The 12465-nt window shown below is 54.4% G+C and overlaps 1 protein-coding gene and 2 non-coding genes across 3 annotated transcripts in view; all 3 read right to left on the bottom strand.

Annotated features, from left to right (window-relative positions):
- Window positions 1–12465, bottom strand: part of LOC142603549 (olfactory receptor 10C1-like) — a 178324-nt gene that overhangs the window by 58271 nt on the left and 107588 nt on the right.
- Window positions 3235–3317, bottom strand: TRNAL-CAG (transfer RNA leucine (anticodon CAG)). Its single transcript has one exon. It is a non-coding gene; the product is annotated as a tRNA-Leu (tRNA).
- Window positions 4270–4341, bottom strand: TRNAG-UCC (transfer RNA glycine (anticodon UCC)). The gene has a single exon. It is a non-coding gene; the product is annotated as a tRNA-Gly (tRNA).

Raw genomic sequence — 12465 nt, 5'->3', positions numbered from 1 at the left:
TTCAAACAGCTGGGGGATTTCTCTCTGGCCTTGCCTCTTTGCTGCTGGGCCCACTGGCAGGTGCAGTCAGGAGTAGGGCTGAGCAGGATTCCCAAAGGGCTCTGTATTGGCTAGATGTGGCTAGGTGGTGGTGGTGGAGGGGAGAGGGGGTGCTGCAGGGTGGCCTCTGTGAGAAGAGCTAAGGGGCTGCCCTGTGCCGGACACAGCTGGTCCCAGCTGCCTCCATAACACTGAGCCAACTGCAAAGCTTGTGGCATCCGTAGCACCCGTGATGGAGCAGGTGGATATTCCTGAAGGAACTGCAACCCGTGGAGAAGCCGGGCTAGTGAAGAACTTTCCTGGCAGGCCTGAAGCATGTGGAAGAGTCCACGGTGAAAAGGATTTTCCTGTTTAGAAGTGCAGCACATGGAGAACCCGTGCTGGCCTGACTAGTCTGCAGTGAAGGACTGTAGTTGAGCCATGTCAAAGTGGGAGGAATGGTGCTAGTTTTTTGTCATTTTTTTTCCCACAATACCCAAAACCACACACGGCCCAATCCTTCACTTCCTTTCTGCCTGCCCAAGACTAGAACTGAGTGCTGGACACACGCTGTCACTCACTCCTGCAAGCACGTCCACTGAACAGCAGGTCCACTGAACCCTGGGCCTGACCGTAGGTCTGTGCAGAGTTAATGCCTGGCGCCCGGGCACGGTTTGTCTGGTGTCCTGCTCTAAAACCTGGGCAGTCCCTGATGCTGATCTGCTCCACTCACTGGCTAGTGCTGCTGGAGATTTGCTGGAGATTGGTTTACTGTTGTTCACCCTTGTACTTGCTGGCTAGTTCAGCTTCAGATTTAGTTGCCAACATCTGTGCACACACAGAAACACCCCCCACCCCCCCCCACCCCCCAAAAAAAAGGAGAACACAGTCTGACAGAAATGAGCTAGGAATACAGAGTAATGAAAAAACAGTGTGTTGGTTTTGCGTGGCAAGGTTTTGGTAGCGGGGGGGCTACAGGGGTGGCTTCTGTGAGAAGCTGCTAGAAGCTTCCCCTGTGTCTGACAGAGTCAATGCCAGCCGGCTCCAAGACGGACCCGCCGCTGGCCAAGGCCAAGCCAATCAGCGCCTCTGTGATAACATATTTAAGAAAGAGAAAAACAGTTAGAGAGAGCTTTTGCAGCCAGAGAGAGGAGTGAGAAGATGTAAGAACATCTGCAGACACCAAGGTCAGTGCAGAAGGAGGGGGAGGAGGTGCTCCAGGCGCCGCAGCAAGATTCCCCTGCAGCCCGTGGTGAAGACCATGGTGAAGCAGGCTGTCCCCCTGCAGCCCATGGAGGGAGGATGAGGGGGTGTAGCGATTCCTCCTGCAGCCCGTGGAGGACCCCACGCCGGAGCAGGTGGAGACACCTGAAGGAGGCTGTGGCCCCGTGGGAAGCCCGCGCTGGAGCAAGCTCCTGGCAGGACCTGTGGATCCGTGGAGAGAGGAGCCCACGCCAGAGCAGGTTTGCTGACAGGACTTGTGACCCCGTGGGGGACCCACGCTGGAGCAGTTTGCTCCTGAAGGTCTGCACCCCGTGGAGGAGACTCACGTTGGAGAAGGCCGTGAAGGACTGTCTCCCGTGAGAGGGACCCCACTCTGGAGCGGGGGAACAATGAGTCCTCCCCCTGAGGATGAAGAAGCGGCAGAAACACTGCGTGAGGAACTGACCGTAACCCCCACTCCCCGTTCCCCTGTGCCGCTGGGGGGGGGGCGGAGGTTGAAGCCGGGAGTGAAGTTGAGCCCGGGAAGATGGGAGGGGTGTGGGGAGGTGTTTTTAAGATTTCGTTTTATTTCTCATTCCTCTACTCTGTTTTGCTTAGTAATAAATAAGATGAATTCCCTCTCTAAGTTCGGTCTGTTTTGCTCGTGATGATAATTAGAGAATGATCTCTCCCTGTCCTTATCTCGACCCATAAGTTTTTTTTTTTCATTGTACCTTTTCTCCCCTGTCTAATGAAAGAGGGGAGTGATAGAGTGGCTCTGGTGGGCACCTGGCCCTCAGCCAGGGTCAACCCACCACAAACAGCAATTCCCTTCTTGTTGTACATGTGTCTGGAAAGAGTTTCCAGGATGAGTTGCTCCTTCCCCTTTGCAGGTGTCACCGAAACCCGGGAATAAACCTCGTAACACCAATGTAGTGGTAAAGGCAGGAATTCTTTGTTGCAGCGCTGGATGCACGGGGGATAGCTCCACCTAACTTGCATGCCAGGTGATCACCAACACACAGGTTCTATAGAATCAAAATATACATATTCATTATTTTTCAAGAAAAGGCAGTCCTATGATAATCATTTCTTGGAATCCATTTCCATATTCTCCTCCCCGTCACACATGCTCAGTGATTTGAGTCGGTGGTCCTCAAGGGGTCTCTGGTGGTCATCAATGGTCTCGCACCCGTGTCCGCTGGATGACCCTCTTCTTGCGGGCATGCACAGTATCATTGTTGTGGGTGCACTTGTCCATAACAACTTAATAAGATTAATATCTCCAAACCTATTCTTCGGTTTGGTAGGGACTGTACATGGAACATGGCAGCATTGTACGTTGCCATGGTCAGTTAGCTTCCTTACCTACTGCCTTGGTTACAAACTAATTATCTCAAACTGATTCTATAGTTTCTGTTTCACGGCCCTTATCCCACGGTTACACAGGCATCAAGTTGACTCTGACCAGCGTGCAGTTCCCCAGGTCCTCCTTCGTGCCCTTCTGGAAGACAGGAGTGGCACTGACTTTCTTCCGGGCCTCAGGAACCGCTCCCAGTTGCCACGACATTATAAAGACAATCAAGAGTGGCCTCTGCCAGAAGTCCTCCTTGTCTGAGTGTTTTCATGACCTGGGGGCGGGAAGACGGCATAGGTATCTGCAAGGGAGCTCCCTGCTCCCTGAGTACCTGATGGGCCAGAAGCCAGAAGATCGCTTGGTTCTTGACTGTGAGGTCACCTCTGGCTCTCCAGGGGGTGGGTGATGGGATTTGCAGAATGTCCAAAGATCTGCATTTCAGGGGAGAGTCATGCAGAATGTGAGTTTGGCAGAGGAGACTGGAAAAGTGGACTTGCCTAGGGATTCTTTTCTTTGCACCCCACTAGTGGTGGCAGCTGGGATCTGCAGCAAGACCTAATCCACAGACTGGGTAGAAGCTCAAGACCCTCCTAGAGGAGCAAGACTCTCCGTTCCCCTGAGGGAAGGAAAGGGAAGGAGACCAAGAGAGAGGAGCCTGTCAGGAGTGGGACTCGAACCCACGCCTCCCAGGGAGACTGCAGCCTGAGTGCAGCGCCTTAGACCGCTCGGCCATCCTGACCTACCGCTGCTGCTCCCACTGCCTCTGCCGCTCCTCCCCCTACAGCTGCCAGAGCCAGCCCACCCCAGCCAGCCTCCTCCTCTTGGCACTGCTGCAGGGCAAGCTGGCTCCTGGGAGCACCCTTCCCTGCTCCCACCAAGGGCTGCTGACAGGCAACCGCAGCTCCTACCCGCACGTTAGACCACGCAGTACCCAGCACAGGGGCAGCGTCTTGCAAGGCCAAGGCAATCCTTCACGGGAGCAACAAGAGGAGCCGTCAGCAAATTACGGCTCTGCACATGCCAACGTCTGGTCAAGGGGCTCCAGGCACACGCCTACCTTTCCCATGACTTCCTCCATTCCCTCCAGAGCCTCAGGATATGGCAAGCCAAGCACTTGGCCTGCAGTGCTGCCCTGTGGGCGCTTCCTGGGGCAACAAGGGTGCCTCCTTCTTGCCTGCTCGGGGCCAGGAAGGCGGGGCAAGGAGGGCTCTGCCACACAAACCCCTGGGGGAATGCTGCGCCGGTCTCAGGGAGTCCGTGTGAGTGGAAAGGGGCTGGAGGGTCAAGGCAAAAGGCCAGCAGATGCACCCAGTGCAGAGCAACGACTGAGCTCCAGTTCCTGTGGGGAAGAGGCTCACTTGCTGCACCTTACATGGTGCAGAGGAAGGAGGGCCCAGCTCTCTCTGGGACTTGTTGCTTCATGGAAGCAGCTAGACTGCAAGGCATCTCAGGAGGTCACGACTCCAAAAGCCTGCTCAAAGCTTAGAGCAGGCGGCTCAGTGCCTGAGCCTCATTGAAACTTGCCTGTGTGTGATACCCAGGCATGGAGAATCCCAAAGTCCTCTGGGCACCTGCTTCACCCAGTGCTTCAGCACTCCCTGAGAACCTCTGAATGGTCCAAAGCAGTCCCTGCAGCCTGCTGTTGCCAAGTGGGCAAGGCACTGTGGAGCCAGGCTGGAGAAAAGGCTGTCTGCGTTGGCCAGGAATCGAACCCGGGTCAACTGCTTGGAAGGCAGCTATGCTTACCACTATACCACCAACGCTGCTGCAGGCACTGCTGCCTCCTCCTCCTCCTCCAGCCCGGAGCCTGGCCTCCCTCCCTCCTGCTCCTCCACTTCCCAAACTCGCCTGCCTCCCGCCCTTCCACCTCACAAACTGGCCTCTCTCCTGCTCCTCCGCTTCACAGACTGGACGGACTCCTCCTTCCCGCGCCCTGCACGCACACGACCTCACGCTCATGGCATATGTGTGTGGGTGTGTGCTCCTCCGTGTGTCACATGGTGGCTAGGGAAACTCAAGATGATGGCTGCTGCCAATGGTGCCGCTCCCCAGCTGCCTTCATACATGTGCCAGCCGTGCATGTCCTATGCAAGTGCACGTGCCTTTCTGTCTATGATCCTCTCGTGGTGTAAGCACTCTGTGCAAACACCCACCCAGATGCTCGCGCCTTGCCCCACCCTCCGGGGGATGCCGAGCTCTGAAAACAGCATGGGAAACCTCATGGGTCAAGATAAACACTAGGACACGGCTTAGCAAAAACTGTCGTGGGCAAAGCACGCTTGACTCGTGCAAAATTCATTTTTTGCCAATTCAAACCGGTTCACCTCGCGAGAAACAAAAAGACAAACGCATACCACCACCTTTCCTCTCCCCTGTCCCAGGTCAACTTCTTCACAGCAGACTCCTTTACCTGCCCTAGCGGGATGCATCTTCCCTCTGCTCTTTCCCACTCTTTCTGTTCCTTCCTCCTCTCTCTGCCCAGCCTCTGGTGCCCTTTCTGCAGTATGTGAAAAACAGAGGCAACTTTTGACAGCGTCATTCCCTATGGGTTCTCGTATGGCTTTGTGATTGCCTGATGGCCATTTTTGACACTGTCACGTCCGCACGTTCCAGATCTCCCTCTGATGGGCTGTCCACTCCCTTTGGACCAAGAACTGTTCCGATATAAATGATATACCAAGCAGTGGTATCCACTAGGGAATGAAGAAAGGCACCTAGAACAAGCAAGACGCCTGTGGATGGCCCACCGCCTGCAGAGCCAGAGGTGACCTCAGAGTCTTCTGGCTTCTGGCCCATCAGGTACTCAGGGAGCAGGGACTTCCCTTGCAGACACCCATGCCGTCGCCCTGCCTCCAGCTCATGAAAGCACTCAGTCAAGGAGGACTGCTCGGAGAGGCCACTCTTGATTGTCTTTGAAAGTTCATGGCAACTGGGAGAGGTTCCTGAGGCCTGGAAGAAAGTCAGTGTTACTCCTGTTTTCTGGAAAGGCACAAAGGAGGACCTGGGGAACTGCAGGCTGGTCAGACTCATTTTGGTCCCTGGGAATGGGAAGGAGGAGACTCTTTTCACACACATGAAGAAGTTAATTTCGGGGGGGGGGGGGTGTGTGTGTGTGTGTGTTTTTCATTACTCTCTACTCATATCCGTGTGACTGTGCTCTTCTTTTTTTCTGGGGGGGGGGGTGTGTGTGTTTGTCTTTGTGTGTGAGTTGTTGGCTAAGATACCTCAAGCTACCGAGGAGTCCAGCATAAAAGCCAGTTCTTTGCCATCCAAGGAGAGGGACAAGAACACTAAGCATAGAATTAGCAATTGGGGTGGAGGTTCCTCCCAGTCAGCCCAGGGCAGGGCTGGACCAGCAGGACTGAGTGGTGCCCTGTCTTAAATGGTCAGTTAGCTTCATTGCCTATTACCTTGATTACAAACTAATTATTTCAAGCTAATCATTCTATGGTTTCTGTCTCATGGGTTCCATCCCACAATTACATTTTCCCCTTTTTGAAAGTTTTCCTTTCAGGCCTTGAGTAGCTTTCTGATCAGCATAACTTCTCTTATAGCTAAGCTTCGAAATTTTCTACAGTCACCGTGACCCTGAGGTAAAGGCTCTTAGTCCTAGGTAGTGTTCGCTCATCTAAGCAAGTTGCATAGCAGTTAGCACCTGGCATTTCAAAGGGGCTGCGAGGGCACTGCCTGTTCCAGGTGGTTCCCTGTCACATCCACAGGCCAGAGCACACCGCAACCAGGCGGGGGAGGCCAAAGCAAAAGCAGGATAGAGAGGGCTGGGAGGAGGCTGTAGATGTGAATGTGGGGAGTATAGCTGCAGCTTGCCCACTGCAGAGACTGTTGCTCAGAGGAGAGCATCTGACTGCAGATCAGGAGGTCCCTGGCTCAGCTCCAGGTCCACCGCCCACTGTCCCTTTCCTTCTTCATCCATGCTGCCAGCCCCTCTGAGCTTCTCCTTTGCTTGTGCTGCTTCCACCACCCTCAGTGGCATGGCTGTGTGGAACAGATCACGCACCAGTAAAAGGCTTGTCTCTCCTTCTCTGCCTCCGGGCCCTCTCTGCATTTGCCCCTCAGGGTTTCCTTTTTCCTTAAGATGCTGCAGCACCCAGGCAGGCTACCAGCACCCCCTCTTCCTCTCAGGGGCAGTTCTGCTGCTGCTCTGTTGGGAGCAGGTGGGCATGGGACTGAGAGAAAGCCACTGGGAAGCCTCCAGCTTCTAGCCTACGCATCAAAGTCTGCAACGGCAGGGGATGGACTCCTGATGGCACAGTCACCACCATGTCCTCTTTTGCACTTCAGTGCCCTTGTTCAGTGACTCCCTGGGAGATTCAGGGCAATGCTCCACTCAAAGCTCGGTGGTTGGGAACTTCACGGAGCATGGTGAGCACCTGGTGCCTGGCTTCCAGAGGCCTTGACAGGTGCGCTTTCCTTTGTGGCACAAACGTCACTCTCACGGGACACCACATTGCCTGCTCCCCTGTGGGGCATTCCTTTCCACTCTGTACCATGCACTTCTCCCATCCCACCCCTCCACAGCAGTACAGCAACCAACTGTAGCCATATGTGCCGGCAAATGATCAAAGGGCCACAGTCTTCCATCCTTCGGCAGGCAACAGGCAGCCTGGGAGGCTATAAACCCACGGGAGAGGGTTGTCATCTCAGACCAGTTCATAACCCCAGTTCTGTGCTCTGCCAGGAGGTAGTCAGGACCAGCAGTAAAAAGTCACTGCTTTCTCACCATACACGCAAAGCCCGCTGGGTACACTGCCAGAAGAAATGATCTCAGTTCTCGAGTGCTTTCATTGGTGGTACTCAAAATAGAGCCTGATAAAACACATGGGCCGGGATGCCCAGCTTACTGACTCACGCTTCGTATCTGTGAGGCTTTTTAGTTTTTCTGTTTCCCGCTTCCTTATTTCTGCTGCTCCAGCATCAACCTCCACCAGCTTCCACACTCAACTGCCAGTAAGCTCCAGACAGAGGCTAGATGTTCTTCCTTGCAGAGTGGGTATCTACGTGACGGAGGAGGAGAACAAACCACCACGAGTCTCCAGCTATGCTGCACAAAGTCTTTAATGAGAAGCAGCAGATGCAGTGGCACAGAACAGAGAAACACGCCTGCAGGGTTCAGGGAGGCACAGAGAATGGCCCGTTTGCCAAGGAGAAGCTCCACACAAAGCACTGGCCTTTTCCCATCCTGCTCTACCTGGTGGCAGCAATCCTAGCCCACCAAGAGCAGTCCCTAACTCCAGCACCCTCCCCCCATCAGCAGGAGGTTCAGCAAAGCAGAAGAGAATGAGCCCTCTCTCCAGGAGGAGCTCAGAGCAAAGCAGAGCCAGAGGAGGCATGGCCAGGCCTGGCCGTGCAGCCAGGAGCAGTGGGCACAGGTCCCTCCTGCCAGGTGGCATGAGGACACCCAGCCCGTCTGCAAGCCGTGGCCACACTCCTGCTGCTGCAGGGTCCCCGTCTTCCTTCCTGCTCCGAAGGGGATGATGCGCCGGCTTCAGCAGTTCAGGCTGCAGCGGAGGGGAGGCAGACACAGCCCTGACCCCCCCAGACCAAGGGAGCCCCCAGAAGAGATGGGAACCCCCCCGGCGCTGAGGGAGCTCCCAACAGCAGCGGACAGAGAGGATCCCACGGCTGTGCTCTGAGGGAAAGAGGTGAGGATGGGGCCCGGCAGGGTCACCACCACCGGGGAGGCCTGGATGGCCACCGTCGAGTCAGCGCAGCGGGCGACACAGGGCTCACTGCAGCTGCTTGCAAGTGGGGTTGGGCCAGAGGCGCCGCAGGGCGTTTGGAGGCAGGGTCTGAAGCAAGACATCTCTGGGTGAGGGAGGCAAAGCTGAAACGCAGAGCAGAGAGGAAACAGAGACCTCAGCATCAGTCTGTCTTTTCCTCAGCTCTCTCTGAAGATACGCTTTGCTGCCCTCCATCTCCACCTCTAGCTCCATGTCCAGAAAGAACCCGCAGCTGATCTTGCTAACGTGCACAAGAGCCGTGACACTGTCGGAAAACACACACTGTGCTTACAGCTCCCACGGCCCTCATCGTGCCCTCCAAGATGCACGGCACAGGCAAGCTGACCCACTTTTGGAAGAGGCCCCAGCAGAGTGGGTTTAAAGCACCTCTGCAAAGACTGATCATACCCCATCTCCAGAACAAACCTTGCTGCGCTGAAGAAAGCCCTGCATGCTCTTGGCCATTTGGATAGAGCCCATCTACTAAATGTAGGCGGAAATTCTGCTGGGCAGAGCTCCCTGCAGATGAGCCCCATGGACCATTTTCTGCTTGAAAGAACCCCCCTCTTCCCAGCTCTCCCCAGCCAGCCCCATCAAAAGGGAAACCGGTCACAGCCCTTCAGCAGTTCTGTTGCAGGGCCAAGCTGAGGCAGCCCAAGTATCAGCCTGAGCAGCCACCATGACAGCAGCTCAGCCCAGAGGGAGAGATGGAGCGGACTCAGGCTTACCTCGTTCCTCGAGGAAAGGGAGGCAAGAGAGGAGGATGCGGAGCCTGGAGCACCACAGGCTTTTATGCTGTGTCCCAGAGCCCCGTGGGCCCACAAACATTCCTTGCTCATCAAGCACCTAAACACCGAGCAGTTGCCGCTTGCTGAGGCCTCGCTGGTGATTAAGTCCTTGCCTCTTTCATCTGAAATGACTTCCTCCTGCTGCATAGCATCTAATGTCAGGATAATTAATTTCTGTCCAGGCCTGCTAAGACCAATTGGCTGGGAGGTCTCAGGCTGCTGCACAGACATTTTAAGTGGCTTTCAGTCACACAGCTCACGTTCAGTACATCGCCTTCTTCACGGTGACGCTGGTGACCAGTCATGGTGAAATTTGGCTATTAGGGAGACCGCAAGTCAGCTCTCAAGTGCTTTCAGTGCACAGCGTCAGTCTGACCCTGGTAAGCATCTCTCTCCCAGTAGGTCATCGTAGACTCACAGAACATGGTGGGAGAAGAGACCCACATCTTCAGGGATGTGGCCAAGCTCAATGGCAACGAAGGACCATTGTGGGCTGATGGGAGGCCCCGCGCAGGTAGGAGGGAGGGCCATGAGGACCTTGCTTGCACTCATCAGGCTTTATCACAACCTGCTTTTTCTGCCTATGACCCCAGAGAACAAAGGCAGATTTCTAACAATGAAGAGCAGAGCAGGGGGCCGGACAGGTCTCTATGAGGTGACCTCTCCCTGGGATCTCCATAGCCATGTCCCTTGATGACTTGACCAGGTCCTCATGCTTCTTCCAACCAGGGGTCTGGGCTCAGATTGGGAAGTGGAGAGCCTGTTGGAGAGAAGTAAATCAGGGCATAGGAGGGTGATCAAAGAGATGCCCGCATCCTCCCCTGAAAGAGATCCACAGCCAGATCGACCTGTTTGGCTCAGCAAGTTCACCTCAGAGGCCAAAGACTTGGATGACCTGCTTTTAGGAGAGGCACAGGGCAGGTCGGCAAAAGCTCCTGGGTCTTTTTTCTGGGTCAGGGATGCGGTGGCCCATACCACGCATTTAAATCTAGAAAGGGACATTGGGATAACCCCGGAACTCATTTGCAAACATGAGTCACCCTGCTGTGGACACAGTGCCCTGACCTCAGACGTACCTGTGATAGCAGAGCTCATATCCTCATTCCTCCCAAAGTGCAGCTTTCCTGAAGGGCTTTTCTACACACTTTACAGCCACTGCTGAAACAACTCGTAATTCTGTGCAATCTCCTGCTGCTGCTGCCTTCCAAGGCATTGCCGTGTGATTGCTGCTCAAGGTCTCGTGTGGCTAAGTCCAGCCCTGAATAATGATGGTTAGAAAGGACCTCTGGAGGTTCTCTGGGCAAACCTCCTGCTTTGAGCAGACCAGTTACTCACCCCATCCCACCATAGCCCTGCCACTTCTTTTCCCACAAAGCAGCTGGCGTTAACCTTGTTGCAACTTGTGATTGTTGCTCTAGCCCTTTTGCACTGCACCTCCCAGAGAATCTGGCTCCATCTTTTCTTTGACCTCCTGCAGCTGCTGGGAGACAGCAGTTCCATCCCCTCCTCTCCACCTTGCTTATCTCCACCAGACTCCACAAACCTTCTGACCACGGCCTCACCCTTTAAGTCATGTGTTCCAGCCCATACATTCTGCCTGGTTCCCTGCCAGTAACTCTCTCTATGAGAGACAATCACCACCTCTGTCTTCCCTGGGGACCCCAAATGGGGCCCACCAATCCAGATGTGACCTCTTCAGTGCAAAGGGAAGGGAACGATCCCTCTCCTCAGCTTTCATCAAACAGCTTGTGTTGGAAAGGACCTTTTGAGATGACCCACTCCAACCATGTCTCTACCAAACAAGTACGCTTTCACCTGAGTGGGTGCCGGGGCCTGGTCCCCACCATAACAGCCAGGGGCCTTTCTCAGGAGATGACGGTGAGCGTGCCAGCACTGCTGAGAAGATTCCAGGACTATGGGGTAAGATCTGGAGGTGGATGGGATGTAAATATCAGGATTAGCAGTGAAGGCTCCTGTGGTGGTTTCACCTCGGCTGGACACCAGGTGTCCACCAAGCTGCTCTGTCACTCCCGTCCTCAGCAAGGCAGGCAGGGGAGAAAATTAAGATGGAAAAAACAACCCCAAACTCGTGGGTCAAGATAAAGGCAGTTTAATGTAGATAAAGCAAAAGGCCGCACGCGGAAGCAAAGTAAAAAGCAAAAGATTATTCTCTACTTCCTACCAGCAGGCAATGTCCGGCCACTTCCTGGGAAGCACGGCTTCAGTACGCGTACTTGTTACTGCGGATAACAAACATTGTAAGAAAAAAAAAAAAAGGAAAGCCCCTGCCCTGTTCCACCCCCTATCTCTCAATTTCTTATTGCTGAGCAGATGTCATAAGGCATGGAATATCCCTTTGGTCAGTTTGGGTCAGCTGTCCTGGCTGTGTCCCTTCCAAAGATCTTGCCCACCCCCAGCCTGCTGCTGGCAGGGGGGAGGAAATGTTGGAGAGACAGCCTTGATGTGTGCTGGCACTGCTCAGCAGCAGCCAAAACACTGGTGTGTTATCAACACCTTGCTAGCTCCCAAGACACAGCACAGCACTATGAGGGCTGCTGTGGGGAGAATTAACTCCATCTCAGCCAGGTACAATACAGCTTCCCTTCAGGTTTTTCAGTGAGATCCGTGCTGGGACAGACTTCTTCTCCCCTTTGCAGCCCTTCTGCCCAGAACGTCTTTCTAGGCACTGGCGTGTACATGAAATGCAAGAGCAGGCGGCATTCCATGCACACATCCAGCCCTTGTGCTCTTCCTGGTGCCACCGAGCACACTCCAAACTCTTGGCTCACGCTGATGAAACTGTGAACGAGGTGGGTTGTATAAGTGGGATGAACAAAGCCACCTGAGAATGAGATAGAGAGGTGGGTATTTCTGACGTGTCATTATACGGACTACATGAACACTTGTATTCAAGACATCTCCAGATCACCCTCACTGCCATCTCTTGGTAGCTCACAGGAGGGGCAATGCAGCCCTGGAAGAGCTGCCCTAGAGACTGTGACTTCTCTGCCAGTGTCAGTGTTCAGAAGTCGATGGCACAAGGCCCAGAGCTTCCTGAGGTAACTGGGAAGTTTAGTCTGCTCCGAGCAGAAGGTTGTCCCAGAGGACCTCCAGCGATCCAAGCATTATTATTCTGTGTTGCACTGAATCACACGATCCCTTGAGCAGTCACCAAAAGGCAATGCCCTGGAAGGCAGCAGCAGCATGAGATTGCATGGAAGGTGCATCATTTGTTTCAGGAATGCTGCTAAATTGTGTGAAAATGCCCTTGAGGAAAGTGTCGCATGGGCAGTATGAGCTCTGCTATCCCTGGCATGCCTGAGGCTGGGGCACCAGGTTCCATGAAGTCCAGAGCAGGGTG

Source organism: Balearica regulorum, chromosome 12 (genome assembly GCF_011004875.1).
Source record: "Balearica regulorum gibbericeps isolate bBalReg1 chromosome 12, bBalReg1.pri, whole genome shotgun sequence".
Lineage (NCBI taxonomy): Eukaryota > Metazoa > Chordata > Aves > Gruiformes > Gruidae > Balearica > Balearica regulorum.
This window is presented reverse-complemented; position numbering and strand designations above follow the sequence as displayed.